Raw genomic sequence first — 8,068 nt, forward strand, 5'->3', positions numbered from 1 at the left:
GATTTTTATTTATTTATTTTTTTAGCCTATTCTTTTTTTTTTCTCTTTTTTTTCTTTGGTGTATTACTAGAAGAAAAGTATGATAAGTGAACTAATGTGGTCATTATAACACGTGTAGTGTATTTAAAAACAAAAACAAAACAAAAAAAAAGGAATGAAAAAAGATGTCCGCCTCTGGTCACAGCTCTATATATTGCCAGCCATAGTGGAGGAAGGTGTGTTGAGCCTCGGCATGAATTCAGTCAGTACTTCATAATAACTATAACTACCAGGCAGATAGACGTGATAAAGCCCGTGTCTGTATGGGGCAAATAGTTCTCATGTGATTTCATGAGTGTTACCTTTGGAGCTTGTTCTGGCATAATTTACACAATGTTGAGTTTCTACCCCCCCCCCCCCCCCCCGACCCCAGTCGTTATTCAAGTGTTCTGTAATGTGGTCTTTGGATTTCTTTGATAGTTTTTGTCTTTTTTTTGTACAAAAATCACTCACCGGGGAACGACTGCTTGACCACGTTCGGGATCGTGTGGCCGGAGGGAGGAAGGGGGAAGGGGGGAGGGGGGGGGGGGGGGGTCGGGGGGTGGTGGAAGGGCGGTCCGACTGAAACAAATCAAACTGACAACAAATTTGAAATTTCATTGAACATAATTATAATAAAACAAACTTTACTGTCGTAGAGCGGTCCGCTCTGCAAACCCCCCCCCCCTCCCCCCCTCCCCTCTCCTCCTCCTCCACTCCACTTTGGTTTTATTGGGTGAAAACTCAGAAAACCTGCGTTGTGTACAGTCTGAGTGCTGACCCGTTTACAAATAAAAACAATGATTTCTCAAGCTGATCTCTCTGTCGTCACTAGGAATTCATTGCGTGCTGTGTGTAGTGACGCGTTCCCGCCAGCAGATGGAGCCACAGGCCCGCGTGTAGTTCTGGCCTCGTCATTGGACGTTCGGGACTGTTTACTAAAGGTTACGGCGCGCGCACACACACATACACACACAGGTCACGTCGGGGCAGGAGCCGGTGTTAGGATACACGGGGGGGGGTGTAAACACGTGTTACGTAAGAAGTGCCTCTGCAGGCGTAAACTCAACACTTCCGGCTCGCATGTCAAAAAGCCGCTGCCGCAGCACCCGCGAGCGGGATTGTTTTTCTCCGTCAACAACCGCGCGTGACCCGGTGGGGGCATCAACCCGGGTCACCTGCCTCTCTGCCGGCTTCTTACACCCCCCCCCCCCCCCCCCCCCCGTTTAATACCCCGCCCGCTTCAGCGGGTCCGGGAGCCTACTCTGCAGCCCGGCGGCCGGTGCACCGTGCCCCGGGAGAAGTCTGAGACTACAGCCGTGACGTCGCTCCGCGCGGAGCGGTAACAGCCAATCAAGCGAGCGGCAGGCAGGCGCGAGCACACGCCAGTAGACCTTCAAAGTAAAGGAGAGGCACGTCGGAGAGGCTCTGAGTGAGCAGCAGCTCCAGGTCACATGACCGTTTAAAAACTCAAAAATCATTTACTTAAAGTCATAAAGGAAATTAGTAGAGCTGGAAAAAGTATTAAAAACTACGACTACGACTCCTTTCCTCCATTTTCTGCACCGTTTTATCTCGTTCAAGGACAAAGTGCTTCAGCTCCTCCCGTCTGACTATTTAACAATAATGGAATCATTTGTTGCAGTGAAAAAGTATCATTTTTGAATTTCTGTTTCAGGAAAGTTTTGTATTCACGCGACAAGATTTCAAAAATGACGTTTGTTTACACTGAAACAGCAGAAACACTGGAAATGGTGTAGTTTCATGTTGTGCCACTAGATGGTGAAGTTGGTTGTTTAGATAATCAAACTACATACATTCGCACAGACAATACATTAAGAATGGGAGTAAACGTACATCCGTATGGACAAATTATGAAGTTGGATTGTTATTATTGCAGTGACTGTCAAAATAAAACTACCAAGTCCCGGGAGAATGTGGACTGGGAGTCGAGACTCGCCGGGCTAAACATTGTCCATCTACTGAGCATGTGCAGAATAACTCCCTACTACGACCGTGGTGTGCACGCCCAGCAGCTGCATTTTCAAAAATATGTTTCTCCTTGTTTCCATGTCGAGGGAATTTCAGTATTTCTGAAAAGTTCCTCGTTGGGAGCTGTTTCTAAATTGTGTCAAACAAACATGTGAGCCAAAACCAACAACCAACCTGAGGTTGGTACTGATATAAATACTTTTAGCACTCGAGAGATTATTGGATGTATAGTCAATTTATTATTATTAATAATAATAACAATAATTGAATGATTATCTGAGGAAAAAGGTTCATTTACGCACATGCACGACACACAATATTGAGTATTTCCTCTCTGCAGATACTTTCCAGCTCCATTTGTTTGACTGCGGACACGAGTATGGTTACAGGCATGTTTCCACAATAAGTTTACCATATTATTGTTTTCTTTGGTCGTGAAGACAAAGGTAGATGTGAAATTGGATGTTTTCTTTTCTGTAAACACGGCACACATGGTGACGCAAAACTTAATTAATCACGATGACAGGAATGTTCATTTTGACTGATAACCGGTGGGAAAGGTTTAAAGCTGATATCAACCGATGCCAATACTGATGGACTATTTCAATAATTAATGGCGGGACGGAACTCCCAGGAAACAAAGAGAGAAACAATTACGTGCCTCAAAAGTGCCGAGAGGGATGAACGCTGCAGTTTTATCACGATACTGCACCTGAACAGCATCAGCTTGTTTTCATCCAGAGAATCCGGCTGAACATAATTGATTCTGTATGCACTTTATTTATTTCACACACTTAAAAACACGCAGGACTTTCCCTGATAGGGCAACGCCGTGTCACCGCTGTTTACCAAATCATATCTGACTGAAGTTGAATTATGATGAAAATACAAATTTTAAAAAGCACACGAATGTTACGCAAATGTAGAATCAATGTGGGAGATAAAAACACAACAATATAAACAATCATCACTGAGTGTTTTCCTGTCAAAAAAAACCTGAAACATGAAGAAATAAAACAACACAACAAAAACAATACACCTCAAAATCACAACAGAATCTCGTCTGGACTCAAGTAATTAGAACAACATTGAAAATAACTGAATAGAACATCCCGGGGGGGAAAACTGTCAACAAGTAAACAAACCTGTCAGCATATTCATTAAGCCCTAGTAAACAAAACTGTCAATATACTGAAAAAATCCATGTAAACAAAACATACTGCATAAAGCCTAGTAAACACAGTAAACAAAATGGTCAACATACTGAACAAATTCTACTAAACACAGTAAACAAAACTGTCAACATACTAAATAAAGCCCAGTAAACAAAGCTGTCAATAGACTAAATAAAGCCCAGTAAACAAACTGTCAATAGACTAAATAAAGCCAAGTAAACAAAACTGTCAATAGACTAAATAAAGCCAAGTAAACAAAACTGTCAACATACTAAATAATGCCCAGTAAACAAAACTGTCAATAGACTAAATGAAGCCCAGTAAACAAACTGTCAATAGACTAAATAAAGCCCAGTAAACAAAGCTGTCAATAGACTAAATAAAGCCCAGTAAACAAACTGTCAATAGACTAAATAAAACCCAGTAAACAAACTGTCAATAGACTAAATAAAGCCCAGTAAACAAACTGTCAATAGACTAAATAAAGCCCAGTGAACAAACTGTCAATAGACTAAATAAAGCCCAGTAAACAAACTGTCAATAGACTAAATAAAGCCCAGTGAACAAACTGTCAATAGACTAAATAAAGCCAAGTAAACAAACTGTCAATAGACTAAATAAAGCCTAGTAAACAAAGCTGTCAATAGACTAAATAAAGCCCAGTAAACAAACTGTCAATAGACTAAATAAAGCCCAGTGAACAAACTGTCAATAGACTAAATAAAGCCCAGTGAACAAACTGTCAATAGACTAAATAAAGACCAGTGAACAAACTGTCAATAGACTAAATAAAGCCCAGTGAACAAACTGTCAATAGACTAAATAAAGACCAGTAAACAAACTGTCAATAGACTAAATAAAGCCCAGTAAACAAAGCTGTCAATAGACTAAATAAAGCCAAGTAAACAAAGCTGTCAATAGACTAAATAAAGTCAAGTAAACAAAACTGTCAACCGACTAAATAAAGCCCAGTAAACAAACTGTCAATAGACTAAATAAAGCCTAGTAAACAAACTGTCAATAGACTAAATAAAGCCTAGTAAACAAACTGTCAATAGACTAAATAAAGCCTAGTAAACAAACTGTCAATAGACTAAATAAAGCCCAGTAAACAAACTGTCAATAGACTAAATAAAGCCCAGTAAACAAACTGTCAATAGACTAAATAAAGCCAAGTAAACCAAACTGCCAACAGACTAAATAAATTCAAGTAAACAAAACTGTCAACATATTGAACAAAAGTTAGTAAACACAGCACACAAAACTCAACATACTGAGTAAATTCTAGTAAACACAGTAAACAAACTTGTCAACAAACTAAATAAAATCCAGTTAACAAACATATCAACGTACTGATTAAAAGTTTGTAAACACAGTAAATAAACTGTTGCATGCAAACAAAATGAAACCTCGCCAACACACCCTGAACATGGTAAACAAACAAAGAAAAGCTGTTCCATGTAATAAATTGTCAACAGACAGTGAGGCAAAGACCTACTGGCCAACACAGGAAACAACATGTAACAAGCGAAGCAAACAACAGCGAGGTAAACAAAAACAAGGCGTAGAAAAGAGCGGTGAGGTTTATTGTCCATGTTCGTCTGATTATCCAGCAACTGGATCATCAGTCTGTTGTTTCCCCGTCAAGTGAGACACATTCTGACGTTCTGCAGCTCCACGCTAAAGAAAACCTTCACGGTTCTCTTTTCCCAGAGGTAACGTCTCCTGTCTCATCCTGGATGTAATGTCTCCTGTCTCATCCTGGACGTAGCGTCTCCTGTCTCATCCTGGACGTAGCGTCTCCTGTCTCATCCTGGACGTAGCTTCTCAACGTCACCTATCTCATCGTGGACATAGCATCTCCTGTCTCATCCTGGACATAATGTCTCCCTGTCTCATCCTGGACGTGATGTCTCCTGTCCCATCCTGGATGTAGCGTCTCCTGTCTCATCCTGGACAGAATGTCTCCCTGTCTCATCCTGGACATAATGTCTCCCTGTCTCATCCTGGACGTGATGTCTCCTGTCCCATCCTGGACGTAGTTTCTCCTATCTCATCTTGGACGTGGCGTCTCCTGTCTCATCGTGGACATAGCATCTCCTGTTTCATCCTGGACGTAGTGTCTCCTGTCTCATTCTGGACATAACGTCTCCTGTCTCATCCTGGACGTAGTGTCTCCTGTCTCATTCTGGACATAATGTCTCCTGTCTCATCCCGGACGTAGCGTATTCTGCCTCATCCTGGACGTAGCATCTCCTGTCTCATCGTGGACATAATGTCTTCTGTCTCATCCTGGACGTAATGTCTTCTGTCTCATCCTGGATGTAATGTCTCCTGTCCCATACTGGACGTAGCGTCTCCTGTCTCATCCTGGACGTAGCGTCTCCTGTCTCATCGTGGACGTAGCGTCTCCCTGTCTCATCCTGGACGTAGTGTCTCCCTGCCTCATCCTGGACGTGGCATCTCCTGTCTCATCCTGGACGTAGCGTCTCCTGTCTCATCCTGGACGTAGCGTCTCCTGTCTCAGCCTGGACGTAGCGTCTCCTGTCTCATCCTGGACGTAGCGTCTCCTGTCTCATCCTGGACGTAGCTTCTCAACGTCACCTATCTCATCGTGGACATAGCATCTCCTGTCTCATCCTGGACATAATGTCTCCCTGTCTCATCCTGGACGTGATGTCTCCTGTCCCATCCTGGACGTAGCGTCTCCTGTCTCATCCTGGACAGAATGTCTCCCTGTCTCATCCTGGACATAATGTCTCCCTGTCTCATCCTGGACGTGATGTCTCCTGTCCCATCCTGGACGTAGTTTCTCCTATCTCATCTTGGACGTGGCGTCTCCTGTCTCATCGTGGACATAGCATCTCCTGTTTCATCCTGGACGTAGTGTCTCCTGTCTCATTCTGGACATAACGTCTCCTGTCTCATCCTGGACGTAGTGTCTCCTGTCTCATTCTGGACATAATGTCTCCTGTCTCATCCTGGACGTAGCGTATTCTGCCTCATCCTGGACGTAGCATCTCCTGTCTCATCGTGGACATAATGTCTTCTGTCTCATCCTGGACGTAATGTCTTCTGTCTCATCCTGGATGTAATGTCTCCTGTCCCATACTGGACGTAGCGTCTCCTGTCTCATCCTGGACGTAGCGTCTCCTGTCTCATCGTGGACGTAGCGTCTCCCTGTCTCATCCTGGACGTAGTGTCTCCCTGTCTCATCCTGGACGTGGCATCTCCTGTCTCATCCTGGACGTAGCGTCTCCTGTCTCATCCTGGACGTAGCGTCTCCTGTCTCAGCCTGGACGTAGCGTCTCCCTGTCTCATCCTGGACGTAGTGTCTCCCTGTCTCATCCTGGACGTGGCATCTCCTGTCTCATCCTGGACATAGCGTCTCCCTGTCTCATCCTGGACGTAGCGTCTCCCTGTCTCATCCTGGACGTAGCGTCTCCTGTCTCATCCTGGACGTGGCGTCTCCCTGTCTCATCCTGGATGTAGCGTCTCCCTGTCTCATCCTGGACGTAGCGTCTCCTGTCTCATCCTGGACGTAGCGTCTCCTGTCTCATCCTGGACGTAGCGTCTCCCTGTCTCATCCTGGACGTAGCGTCTCCCTGTCTCATCCTGGACGTGGCGTCTCCTGTCTCATCCTGGACGTGGCGTCTCCTGTCTCATCCTGGACGTAGCGTCTCCCTGTCTCATCCTGGACGTGGCGTCTCCTGTCTCATCCTGGACGTAGCGTCTCCGCTATTTTGCTCTTTGACTTTTCACTTCAGCGCTCCTCCGGTCCGCCGCCGGTCAGCGTGGCGTTCGCTCTTGACTTCAAACACTCCAGCGTCCCGTCACACTCTGTTCCTGAACAATTTCTCTTTCTGCGTGACGACTTGTGAAATCTCTTTTTTCTTTATCTTGACAAAATGCAACTTGTTACTAGTTTATCACGGGTTAAACTCAGAAAACAGAAACGTCTCTGCCGAAGACATTTTTATTTTGTCTCCACGAAAGAGCACCAAGCACGTTTTACGATTCTAAACTTGTATTTTTTATATTGATGTTGACTTTTCTATTATTGCATGTGAATATATCGAACCACAACACACTAAATATTTGAATACTGGGGAAAAATAAAACTTAAGTTTGAAAAGCTATTGTGACTCCTCAACGAGATTCGAACACCAAAACACATTCAACCCCATTTTTCTTTTTCCTCATCAGAGAAACGACAGAAGATTAAACTATTAATTCTAACCAGGCTGCCAATCGATGTTTTGTTGTCTGAGAAATTATAATTCGATTGTTCTGAGGAAAACTTGAGGTTTGGTGAAATGCCCTCGCTGGAGATGGAAAAAAAAAAAAAAGCTCAGATTATAGTTGTGGCAGCAGAGAAATAATGAATACTTGTATTAAAATATTGATTTTGCAAATCTAAAAAATCTAAGTTGATGACTCAGCTGTTAAATCAGCCACCTGAACTTTTAACTGTGTTTTAACTGCTTCAGCGGTCTCATATTGATTTACACTCACACACACACACACACACACACACACACACACACACACACGGTGACGGCTGTCACGCGAAGCGAATGACCTCAGTGTTTTCTCTAAAGATACTGCGACAAGACGGGGGCAGACTGGGAATTGAACCGCTGACCTTGGTGTGGAGGACGACCTGCTCTGGGCCTTCATTACAAAGTCCCAGTTAACTGGTGACTCTGATGGCGGCCGTCCCGCCGCCGTGCTCATGTTGTACCGTCACTTTAAGCATGGTCAGCTCCGATCAGCTCCAGCAGCTGCGACCTTTAACCCCTGGGAACTTTTTTCCGAATTGGTGGCAGTGTGGTTGATCTGTTTCGCTCCTCTGACTGGTTGAAGCAAGCCACCGCACGTTG

The sequence above is a fragment of the Blennius ocellaris genome (assembly GCF_963422515.1).
Source record: "Blennius ocellaris genome assembly, chromosome: 2".
In the NCBI taxonomy this organism is placed as follows: domain Eukaryota; kingdom Metazoa; phylum Chordata; class Actinopteri; order Blenniiformes; family Blenniidae; genus Blennius; species Blennius ocellaris.